The sequence below is a fragment of the Leucoraja erinacea genome, chromosome 18 (assembly GCF_028641065.1).
Source record: "Leucoraja erinacea ecotype New England chromosome 18, Leri_hhj_1, whole genome shotgun sequence".
NCBI lineage: Eukaryota > Metazoa > Chordata > Chondrichthyes > Rajiformes > Rajidae > Leucoraja > Leucoraja erinaceus.
In genome coordinates this window covers 29526182-29538524 of record NC_073394.1, presented here as the reverse complement: position 1 = coordinate 29538524, position 12343 = coordinate 29526182, and the positions used below count along the sequence as shown (strand labels likewise).

General features: G+C 42.5%; 1 protein-coding gene across 1 annotated transcript in view; it reads right to left on the bottom strand.

Annotated features, from left to right (window-relative positions):
- The window catches only part of LOC129705859 (dual specificity protein phosphatase 8-like), a 197157-nt gene extending 185121 nt beyond the window's left edge, over positions 1-12036 (bottom strand). The window contains exon 1 of the mRNA XM_055649704.1: positions 11551-12036. The gene's annotated coding sequence lies outside the window, so the exon portion shown is untranslated. The remainder of the gene's footprint in view (positions 1-11550) is intronic.
- Between the last annotated feature and the right edge of the window lie 307 nt (positions 12037-12343).

Below are 12343 nucleotides of genomic sequence, written 5' to 3'. Positions count from 1 at the left end.
AGGCAGATGAGATCAGTTTATCTTGGCATCATGCTTGGCACAGACACTGTGGAGAAAGACCATGTTCCTGTGCAGTATTTTTCTAAGTTCTATGTTAGCTAGCTACTCTTTGTAGAAAAAGACCATGTTCCTGTGCAGTATTTTCCTAAGTTCTTTGTAGAAGTTTTATCCCCAAATTGATTTACGGCTGTTGGGATTTGGAGAATGGGCTTTGGTAGTTTGATTCTGCTATTTGCATGCAATAGGGCCAGAGTCAAGCTTTGTGGTGTTACAGTGGACCACACGTTGACATGGGGCCCATTAACTGTGCAACCTGGCACTCTTGCAAGCAAAATCACCTGCACCACCATTAGGAAAAAAAACATGATTAAATACATCCCCACAACAAACCTCACAATAATATCTTTCCATATCCAAATCCTCTCCCTCCAAGGAGATTTCATAATGACAGGGGTAAAGTATTGGTGCAATTACCCAGAGGAAGCCAGGAAATAGTTTGGAAATGAAGGAATCAAGTCTGGCACCAGCTAGCTCAGATATTTAACACCAAATGAAACCTGCAAGGACACGGCATGTGAAAAATAGCATGTTAAATGGCAATCAGAGCCTCTGCTCAAAATGGGAGCAGATTAGCTTATGCATGTCCCTTGTTTTAATAAAAAACCCTCAATAAACTGACAACATCAACTGGTTTCTCCTCCGCTCCAAATGAAAACAACAACCTCGGTTGAAAGTGCTTCAGTAATATAAAGTTTAGGTAGGAAAAAGAACCCAATGGCCAGAGCTTTCAAGAAACACAAACTTTCCTTCAAGTACAAAGAAATATTAATGCTCAGTGAAACACGATGCATGCATAGTCACAGGCATTTTGACACTTGTCTTAATATTAAAATGTCTTTATTGTTATTACAAGTAACCTTGCCAGCAATAGGTTAGATAAATTAAGGTTTGCAAATCTTACCAAGAGATGTTCCTGTTTGGTAATGAACCCTGTGATTCACGCTTGACACTGTGTCAGCATCAAGCAGGCCATGAATAATAAACTGAGTCAGGGTGAAGGGCAGCCCACAATGCTCCTCGAGTGCCAAGCTTAGGTCAGTGCTTGCTATTATCTATCTCGCAGCTAGTTCACTCCACAAACCGAATGGATCTGAGACCTTCCCAAGTAGGACTCAGAGTCAACGTTAATCTGCAGGTCGACCCATGATGTGGCACGACTTTGATATAAAACCAGGCTGATTATAGCACAAAATCAATGAAACTGGAACCCATCGAACCAGTGTGCACAACACTTCCGTGTAGGAAGGAACTGCAGATGCTGGTTTAAACCAAAGATAGACGTAAAAAGCTAAAGTAACTCAGAGTAACTCGGTGGGTTAGGTAGCATCTCTGGAGAAAAGGAATAGGTAACATTTTGGGTCGAGACCCTTCCTCAGACTCTCTGAACACTTTCACTGCTTCAGCTTACACTGGCCACTAAATCTAGTTCAGAGCATTGAAAACACGGTGCAGTCCATTAAGCACATATCTCACCCTCATCTCCTTGTGCCCTCTTTGCCAGTGTTCAGATGTTCAGCTCTGCATCGGTGCCAATTGTCCATAAATGCTAACAAATCCATGCTAGGGTTTCTTTCACATAATTTTTGCCCTGTACATATTTTAAACCCCATCTCTGAACAATAGATGATAAAGTGAACCTAAGCATTTTGATCTTGTAATCAAAAACACATTTCAAAATTCAGATTAGTGGACAGTTTCATTCCCGCACTGTCTATCATAACATGCTGAGGTAGTGCTAAAGTTTATGCTAATTATGCAAATGACCTGACTCTGCAATAATCTGTCAATGTCCTGCATTATAGGCACTACAGTTTGCCAGGCATGTGACTGCACCTTTATTTTGCTACTTTCTCTAGGTTTTTATGTGCTGCGTTATGTTTGTCCAACCTGCAAAATTCCAAGATCTGCATCAAAATGGCTGCTTAGTGTGCGCAAGGAATCCAGCATACAGCACTTTGTGATGCTAAGGAATCAAGGAATATGGGGAAAAAGCAGGAACGGGGCACTGATTTTAGATGATCAGCTATGATCATATTGAATGGCAGCGCTGGCTTGAAGGGCCGAATGGTCGACTCCTGCACCTATTGTTTCTATGCTACCTTCACAAATCAATCACTGAACCTCTGCAGTCTTTAACATGGATGTTAACAATATCCTACATCAGTAATTACTGGCCATCATCTCATTAACCACCTCAATAGACTTCAGCTCATTGAAACCCTTCAGCCATATCCTGCCAAGTCCCCTCACTCACTGATCTCATGACCGTGCATCCACCCTTCCCCAAAACCTAGTACTAGAGGCCATGCCTACAGGCACTCAAGTCTCACACTCTGGAACACACTCCAACAAATTCTTCTGCCTCTTTCCACCGGCAAGACTGCCGAAAGTTCTCCTTTCTCCCGAGTGATTACTTTATGTTAAACACAATATTTAAATACAAACGGGCTGACATCTTCCGTCAACTGACAGCCGAGATTGCAAGCTCAAAACTGGGACAGGGCGTACTGTGATGGGTGGGTGTGCTTGTGAGGGTGAGACAGATGTTATAACTCCGTTGCACTGGACTGAGTAACTGCTGGCCCACAATAAGATAACTACCAAGCATTTGGCACTATCCAACCAGTCTTACTTAGTTAGACCACAAGAAAGTTTGGTGTGTAAAATGAAAACAATCTGTACAAGGGTTTTAATTTCCTCTGATTGGGGTTCCAAATATTTGGCTTATGTCACAACTAACAATCTTGTTTGAAATCAACTGGAAAATGTGGAAAAACACAAAGAGATCAATTAAGAGGCTCATGATTGACCAGGAGAGAGTTTTTTTTTCGGTGTGTATCTTTAGGAATGCTGTGGTCTTTGAACTGAGCCATTTACAAATATTGAATTGGTAAATCTAAATATGCTATTAATATTTTATACTGGGATTCTGGTGCTGTGGACTTTCAATCATTATGGTAAAAATACTTGGCTATTTCCATATTTTATAAATAATCTAATGGCACAATTATTATTTATGCAAGTATAAATAATTTGTTTGCAGGTACGAGTGTATATCATTGCCTTTATGTTTAGTACATTACTTCACCACTTCACAACAAATCCAGTTTCATTTGCAATATGCAAACTATATTTTAATCATGTTGGTCGACAAGAAGCTTTAAAAATAAAACAAACTTTTGCATAAACCCTATCACTCAGTCAATGGTATGAAATAACCTGGTAGAAATGTTCTCTCTCTTCAAACAGACTTTTAAAAGAGGCCAGGTCTTCTTTAAAATGGATTTGGGAATGGTACACCTTCCATAATATGCAAGTAAGAAGCATTCATTTATTTACACTCTTAATCTTTCCACCTTTGATTCCTTAAATTCTTTTCCCATTAGTAATCGGTCTTGGCCACTAGTGACCAAAGCCTTTGAGGGATGGAGTTCCAGATATCTGTTACTCTCGGTGTGATTAAAAAGGTCCCGATAGTGCCCCTGAATACCTTAGCTAAACAATGATCAAGATTGTGTCTCCCTGTTCACATTTTCCCATCGGAGAAATTAGCTTCTCCAGATCTGGATTTGTATTCCTTATCAATTTTAATCAAATATTCTGTGACAAATGTTCAGATTTAAAAAAAAAAAATGGGTCAAGTGAGAATAATGATGACAATACTCGGTTAGCCTGATGAGTAGTCGAGCTATTTAAACTAACGCATTGGAAATACGTTTTGCAATCAGTGCTGATGGACACAAAATGCTGGAGTAACTCAGGAACAGGCAGAATCTCTGTGGAGAAGGAATGGCTGACATTTCGGGTCGAGATCCTTCAGTACTGTTTGCTTGGAAGGCAAACAGGAGTTTGCCTTACACAATCTCCAAAGTCAAAGATTTGTCCCATCCCGGACATTCCTGGGTTTCCCTGCTCCAGCCCAGCTGAAGGTACAGAAGCTTGAAGGTGTGCACCACGAGACACAGGAACAGCTTTCCCCCCTGTTATCAAGCTTCTGAAAAGTTATCCTATAAGCTAGAGTACTGTCTGATTCATCTCTACCCCATTGTTGACATTGGACAATGGACTGATGCACTACAATACGCTGTGAACTAGCACAGTGGTGCAGCGGGTAGAGCTGCTGCCTTACAACGCCCGAGACGGGGGTTTGATCCCAACCTCGGGTGCTGTGTGGAGCTTGCATGTTCTTCATTTACTATTAGGGGTTACTATTGGGTGCTCCAGTTTCCTCCCACAACTGAAAGATGTGTGGGTTTGTAGGTTAATTGGCCTCTGTAAATCAGCCCAAATGTGTAGGGAGTGGATGACAAAATAGGGTTATATAGAACTGGTGTGAATGGGTTATCGATGATCAGCATGGACTTGGTGAGCCGAAGAGCCTGTTACCATGCTGCATCTCTAAACTAAACTATATTCTGCACTCTGTGTCTTTCTCTCTATCTAATGTACTAGAGTTTGACTTGATTTTACCTATGTACGGCATATCCGGTCTGTTTAGATGGCATGCAATACAAAGCTTTTCACTGTACTTTGATACATGTGACAATAATAAACCTAATCGCTCTTCTCATGTAGACCATGAACAGGGCAATTACTCTGGATATTCCCGAGTATTAGCCAGTGACTCTCATTGGGTTCGTGTCAGCAAGGCATTAGCCTGGCTGTGATGCAGCACTCTCCCTCACTCCAAGTCTCATAATCCATCTCTGTTTGTATCATAACTTACTCACACTTGCATCTTAAATTAGGAGATAAGGATCAGGAAGCGTGCAACCACGTTTAATCCGTGGGTACCCAAGTTAGCTGTACCGATTCTCTAACTGTCTGGCTATAATCTACCACTTCAACACTGACAGCTAGGATCAACCTCGGGTCCTGTGCAGTATACATTGATAAGCTACAGGAACAGGAATAGACCATTCCGATTTTTGAGCCTGTACCAATTGTCGATTAAATTGTGGGTGATTGGTGTCTTAATTCTATCTACCCACCTTAGTATGTAACCATTAACAACCATGTTTCTTTTCCTTACACTCTCGCACTGCACGATTCTCTTGCACTTTCTTTACTTTCCTAACTTCTACTTTTTTCTTAAAGCTCTAAAAAAAAAAAAAAAATGAAGCGGTAAAAAATGTAAAAAATGTATCAAGATATAGGTTTAAAATAAATTTAGAAGTAGCAACTCTTTTCGTTTTTTTTGTTAAAAACACAAATAAACACTGGTAAAAAACTCTATCCCAATTTATATTAAATTAGGAGATAAGGATCGTCTGGGTCTGCATTTTTGTGGGACAATGTTCCATATTTCCATCTTAATTATATTTGGTATAAACAAAATTTCACCTCAATTTTCCATTTTCCTATTTCCTCAGGGTGGGAATGTCAAACATTAGAGGGCATAATGCGAGAGGGGGAGATGTTCAGGACACGTTTTATTTTAAAAGGAAACACAGAGGGTAGTGGGGGCCTGGAACACCTTGGCGAGATGGTGGTGGAGGCAGATACGATAGTTGCATTGACAAGGCATTGTCAGGAATGTGTTATTGTCATGTGTCCCGAAATGGAACAATGAAATTCTTGCTTGCAGCAGCAAACCAGAATATGTCAACATCATGTTCTTGTACCTGGACATTAGAGTTTTCAGACTCCTATACCTTCTTTCCAATGACAGGAGTATGGCCTGGGTGGCGTGGGTCTCTGATGATGCTGGCTGCCGTTTTCAGGCAGCGACTCTTGGAGATCCCTTCGATGGTGGGGTGGTAAATACCCATGATGGACTGGGCAGCTTTCACATCTTTTTTGCAATCTTTGTTCCTGGGCCATTGAGTTACCAAACCCAGCCATGATGCAACTAGTCAACATGCTCTCTACTGAACACCTGTAGAACTTCAAGAGAGCATTCGTTGACATCGGGAGGAGAATGAGGAGTGCAGGGTAGAGATAAGACTTTGCCTTCCATCACAGTGAGGAGGAGATTCACTGTGATGGATGTTTGTGTAAATTGTGTTCTGTCTTGGTTCTTTTTCTTGTGTGTATGACTGCGGAAACCAAATTTCGTTTGAACCGCAATGAGGTTCAAATGACAACAAATAAATTGTTGTATGTAGCGAATCTCCTTAATATTCTCAGGAAGTAGAGGCGTTGATGGACTTTCTTTGCGATTGCATCAGGGTGCTGGGTCCAGGGCAGCCCGTCAGTGATATGCACACCCAGGAATTTGAAGCTTTTGACTCTCTCCACCACTGTCCTGTCGAAGACGACAGGTTTGTGGATCCTTGTCCTTCCTCTTTCAATGTTGACTATCAGTTCTTAGGTCTTACTGACGTTGAGAACAAGGTTGTTATTTTGGCACCAATTGGTCAGTTGATTGATCTCCCGCCTATGCACTCATCATCATCTGCAATTCATCCAACAACCATGGTGTCATCAGCAAACTTGAAGATGGAGTTTGAACTGTGTGCAGCTACACAGTCGTGAGAATAAGAGTGAGTAGAGCAGGGTGCAGAGCACTTAGCCTTGAGGTGCTCCCATGCTGATGGTTCTCAAGGAGGTAGTGTTGCTGCCAATTTGTACATGTTGTGGTCCGTTGATAAGGAAGTAGAAGGTCCGGTTGCAGAGGGATGCACAGACACCCAGTTCCATGAGCTAGGTAACCAGCTTGGAAGGGTTGATGATGTTGAAAGCTGAGCTATAAACAACAGCCAATGTACATATTTTTTTGTCCAAGTGGTCTAGTACAGAGTGGAAAGCCAGCGAGATTGCATCCTCTGTTGACCGGTTGTGGCAGTAGACAAATTGTAGTGGGTTCAGGTTCTTGTTGAGGTAGGAGTTGATGTGCACCAGAACCAACCTCTCAAAGCACTTCATCACCACCCATGTTAGTGCCACCGGTTGATAGTCATTGAGGTACGTCACCTTACTCTTCTTGGACACCGGTATTATTGATTCCCTTTTAAAGCAGGTGGGAACCTCAGACCTCAGTAATGAGAGATTGAAGATGTCCACAACAACTCCAGCCAGTTGGTCTGCACAGGTTTCAAGAACACGACCAGGTTCACAATCAGGTTTGAGGGTTCACCCTCCTGAAGGATCTTCTGCCACTGGCCTCTGTTACTGAGGTTGTAATAGTGGGGGGGTGGGGGAGAGAGATAAGAGGGCCAGTGAAAGCACATCAGTGTTCTGCCTATCAACGTGTGTGTAGAATGCATTGGCTCGTCTGGGAGTGAAAGTTTGTTGTTGCATGAGCTACCCCCCAGTTTTGCCTTGTAGGAATTGATGGCATTCAGCCCCTGCCGCAGATGCCGAACATGTACCTCATCCTCTAGTTTAGAGCAAAAGTCCCTTTTTGCCTTTTTAATGGCCTTATCAAGGCAGCAACTATTGTGGCGTATTCATTCAGGTCCTTAGCCAAGATCTTGAACTTTTCTCAGTCCACCGACTTTAAGCAATCCCGCAGCCGTTCCTCAAGCTCGTCAGCCACTGCCTATATGCAGGATGAAGGAGCATAGCTGACTAGTCATATTTTCCAAACTGAGAGCAAGGGATGGAGAGATAGGCATCCTTGATGATGGTATAGAAGTGGTTGAGTTTGTTTACACCTCTGGTGCTGTAGTACACGTGCTGTTGGTAGATAGGAAGTGATTCCTTCACGCTGGCTTTGTTGAAGTCCCTGGTTATGATGGTAAAGGTATCGGGTTATGCCGACTGGTGTTTGTTGACCACGCGTGCAGCTCTTCCAGTAGTAGATGCGTAGCCTGGGGTGGGATATAGACCGCGGTCATGATGACGGAGGCAAATTCCCTCGGGAGGTAGAAGAGGTGTAAATAGAAATGCAGGGAATAGAGGGAAATTAATCTTGTACAAGTAGATGAGATCAGTTTAACTTTGCATCATGTTAACTTGGCACATTGTGGGCACATTGTGGGCCAAAGGCACAGTTCCTGTGCTGTACTGTTCTATATTCCACAGAATGCTAGCCCTGTCATTCTTCATAACTTAACCCCTTTAACTCTTGTCCAACTTCAGCCAATCTTTGCCATTTCATCTGCAAGGGCAATACACTTTGCAGAAGATCAAATGGAGCTTCTCACAAATGTAGCAAAACTCTCACCCTTTATATTTCAGAGTGAACCTCTGCTACTGGGTATTTTCTATGCCCAAGTATTCTCTTTTCCTCGTTGCTACCTGACCAGCTGAATATTTCCAGCACCTTGTTTATAGTTCACATTTCCAGCATCCTCATTTCTCACCCTCACCCCCATGCAACTTCTACATCCTCCCATCACCAGGTGAACTGCCACCATACTACTCCGTCAACTTAATTGAACAAATATGGAAAAGTTAAAGTCGCTTTATTGACGAGGCCATTCCCAAGTTGGAACTTGCTGTGTGTCGTATGACAGCAGGATGCCTATTGGATATCTGAAGAATACAGCAATGAGGCAGGTAAAACAAAGCAGCAACTGAAGGTTATGGAGTTTTTCGCAACACTGCATGGTTTTACATTTCAGCGTTACGATTACCACATAGTTACCCTGCGATTGCTGCATCTGTAGAAAGTGAAACTTCTTTGCAGCACTGCTATTGGACTGGTGCACAGGAACCTTACATTGACACATTAAACCAACATCCATTTTCTCTCTCAGGAGGAAGTAAAGGATCTCATGACAGTGTTAGAGGAAGGAAGTCATCTCTGATATCTTGACCCATATTTTTCCACCAACCAACACATAAACCAAGTTATCTGGTCAATATCACATTGCTGTCTACAGTTGACTACACATCATAAAGTACTTAATTGTTTTTAAAGTCCTTTGGGGTGTTCCAAGCTCTTCCAAATGCTTTGCTGAAAAGTCATTAACTCTCTTTCTATTCCCATTGATGCTGCATGACCTGCTGAGTATTTCCAGCATTTTCCAGAAATGTTTAATCCTTTTCAGTAAAAATGAACTTATGGTCAAGAGAGATTTGCTGTACGTTTTTCTCCTTGTGCACATCTAACAAGTATTCATCCCACGCAGGCAAACTGTCTTCACACCAGTTTAATAATAACAACAACCTGCTAGCAAGTGCTCTTGGTGAAGCAAAACAGCCACATAAGCTTCACACAAACATACTGAGACATTAATCAGTCACAAAGGAGGGGGAGAAAGCGAACAGCCCAGGTGACTACAAGCTTGGTCAAACAGGTGTGTTTTTAGGGAATTCATAGTGTCTGAAGGATTTCCAGAGCACAGGACTTAAGACAAGACAGCTGAACGCAGAGCTTCCAATGCTAAGGTGAACGAGATGCACAAAGTCAAGTCTGCAGAAACCTCAGAGAAATTGGACCTCTTGTCTGAGCCCCGTACAAGAAAGTGACAAATAGAGCAGTGAGGGTGGCGGATGGGTTGGGGCAGGAGTGGAAGGCCATAGAAAGATTTAATCCAGAGTATGCACAAGTAATGTTAACTGGTCAAAGGTAAATAGCTACCTTTTTGCCTTGATAGAACCCGAGAGTCAAGATTGATTTGCTTCCATCTGAAGAAGGCTCTTGACCCGAAATGAAGGATCTTGACCCGAAATGTCACCTATTCCTTCTCTCCAGAGATGCTGTCTGACCCGCTGAGTTACTCCAGCGTGCCTATTTTTGTGCCTATCTTCAGTTTAAACCAGCATCTGCTGTTCCTTCCTACACATGATTTACCTCACTCTGGTCTTGAATGTGTCTGTTGTTGATGTGTGAATTAGTGTTAGAGTCATGAAGCACAGTAACAGATAGACACAAAAAAACTGGAGTAACTCAGCGGGACAGGCAGCATCTCTGGAGAGAAGGAATGGGTGACATTGAGTCGAGACCCATCTTCAGACTGGTTCTTCAGTCTCGACCCGAAACATCACCCATTCATTCTCACCAGAGATGCTGCCTGTCCCGCTGAGTTACTCCAATATTTTGTGCCTATCTTCGGTTTAAATCAGCATCTGCAGTTTGTTCCCACACCATAACAGGCCACTCATCCCATCATGTCCATGACAACCATCAAGTAACTAATTGTATTTATCAGACTACTATTCTCTGTTAAATTCATTGGACACCAGATATTACAAAACAAATTCAAACAAACAATCTCCTAATTAATTGCCCATTTCTCATGTGGAGTACAGCTTTAAATTTTAAAAAACATTTCCATAAATCATAATATGAAAATATAATTGCCATCTGTCAGGCCAGGTATATTTGGGGTGTTACCTCAGCTTGTTTGCATTCATTAGGCTTTCTAAGTTCTTCGTATGACTGTGAAAGATGGAGACCAGAAATAACAGATAGTGTGATGACAGCAAATAAAGGAACAGCTGTATTTCTTTGCCGGTTGTTATCTGTTGTGCGGTGAAAGCAAACTCGTCAGAAGCACTAGTTCGCAGCGAAAAAAATGCCAGGGAATTCATGTTTAATATATTCAGTACCCTGTTCAATCGAACCCATCACTTAATATTGATCCAACAACCAGAATTGTTTTTGTTTTCAGAAAAAGGAGGGTGGGCTAGTGAAGAATCAAATATATTATATATTACTTTGATTTATCGATTTGAGACCACAGAACTCGGAGGTCCTAACAACACGGGAGAGATGTATGAGAATCTACAGCATTACAAGTGCCTTCGACGTCCTCATCGTTGACTAAACAATCACTTCCATCCAAAGACATCGCCTGTTTAATAAATAAACATCGGTGTCCTCTCTTTACTTGCGACCACACGGGCCAGTTACCTATTCAACCTAATCCCCTTTGAGGTAACAGACACTACATTACAGGTTTAGACAAACCTTTAAGCATAAAACAAAGGCTTGTATATTTATTTTGGAAAACGCGGACGCCTAGCTACCAAAATAGCTTCCCCAAAACCTGTCCTTTAAATTGAAAGACAGTCATCAGTAAGGTTTCCATTTGCAGGGCGGCGATGGGCTTTAACGCGCCCAAGTACCCAAGAGGAGGAGCGTCCTTTGCAAATGAAGCCCGTCCGCCACTGCACCAATTTAAACCCCGTCTCCCGCAACCTGGTTAATTCTGGGCGTCAATTTGACAGTAGTGCATGCAACGACAGAACTGAAAAATGCACGGAAATCCAGCATCGTCTTATTCTGCATGGAGACAACGTCGTTGCGTTATTGCCAACATTGTCCTGACACAAGGAGATGCTGGTTAGACCCTCCTTGAGCGATCTCTGCGCCCCGTCCTATCCCATCCCATCCTCCGGCCACACAGCGGATAGTCAACCTTTACAACCTTCAAGGATGAGCGAGCTTGCATCGCTGCAGGTTGCACCATCATGCAAGATTGCACAGCATGCTTTGCAATAGCATTCCCCTTTCCAGAAGAAAAAAAATGGAACAGGGCATTAAGATGCAAATCTGCCACAACCTGACCGCACAGCCCAAGTGGACTGACCAAGACAGCAAAAGACACGCTTCTTCAGCGAATCATATTTTTCCCCCATTTCCCCAAGACTCACCTTCTTTACTTCCGGGAGCTCCCCTCTTAATTTTCCACGCACAAGCCTTGCAATTGCGGCTCGGGCGATCAATGGGAGATGCTCCTAGAATTTACAAAGAAATGAAGGGAGAAAGAAATGCAAGAGAGAAAAAAAAGGGAATTATTTGAAAAAGCAGTGCAGGCTGGCGCAAGCTGGTGTTGCTGTTGTTGTCGGATTGTCTGTGTGCGAGTTGCCCATGAGGAATAGCTGAGGGGAAGGTGCAACATAAGCAGCAGCAGCGAGCTGGCCTGAAGTATGCACCATGCCGTCATTGCCAACCAATCAGCGCCAGGCGCCCTCATACAGTGACGTCAGCCCCTCCACTCCAGCTCCGGGCACAGATTAAAGGCAGAGTCCGCGCCGCACCGCACTGCCTTAAAGGGGCAGCGCCGCCCTGCAACTTCTCTCCAGCAATATATACAAATACGTACATACTTACATACACACGCATACATACATCATGCATACATAGACATACATTATACATATATATACACAAACACATCCATACACATATGCATCATGCATACACACATACATACAAACATACATAGATGCATAGGTAACATACATACACACATGCATACGCATACATACATCATACACACATACATTATATATACACACATACATACACATACAGAAACATCACATACATACACACATCACATATACATACAAAAAACAAACATGCATATATATACAAATACATACATGCTTACATACACACGCATACATACATCATGCATACATAGACATACATTATACATAT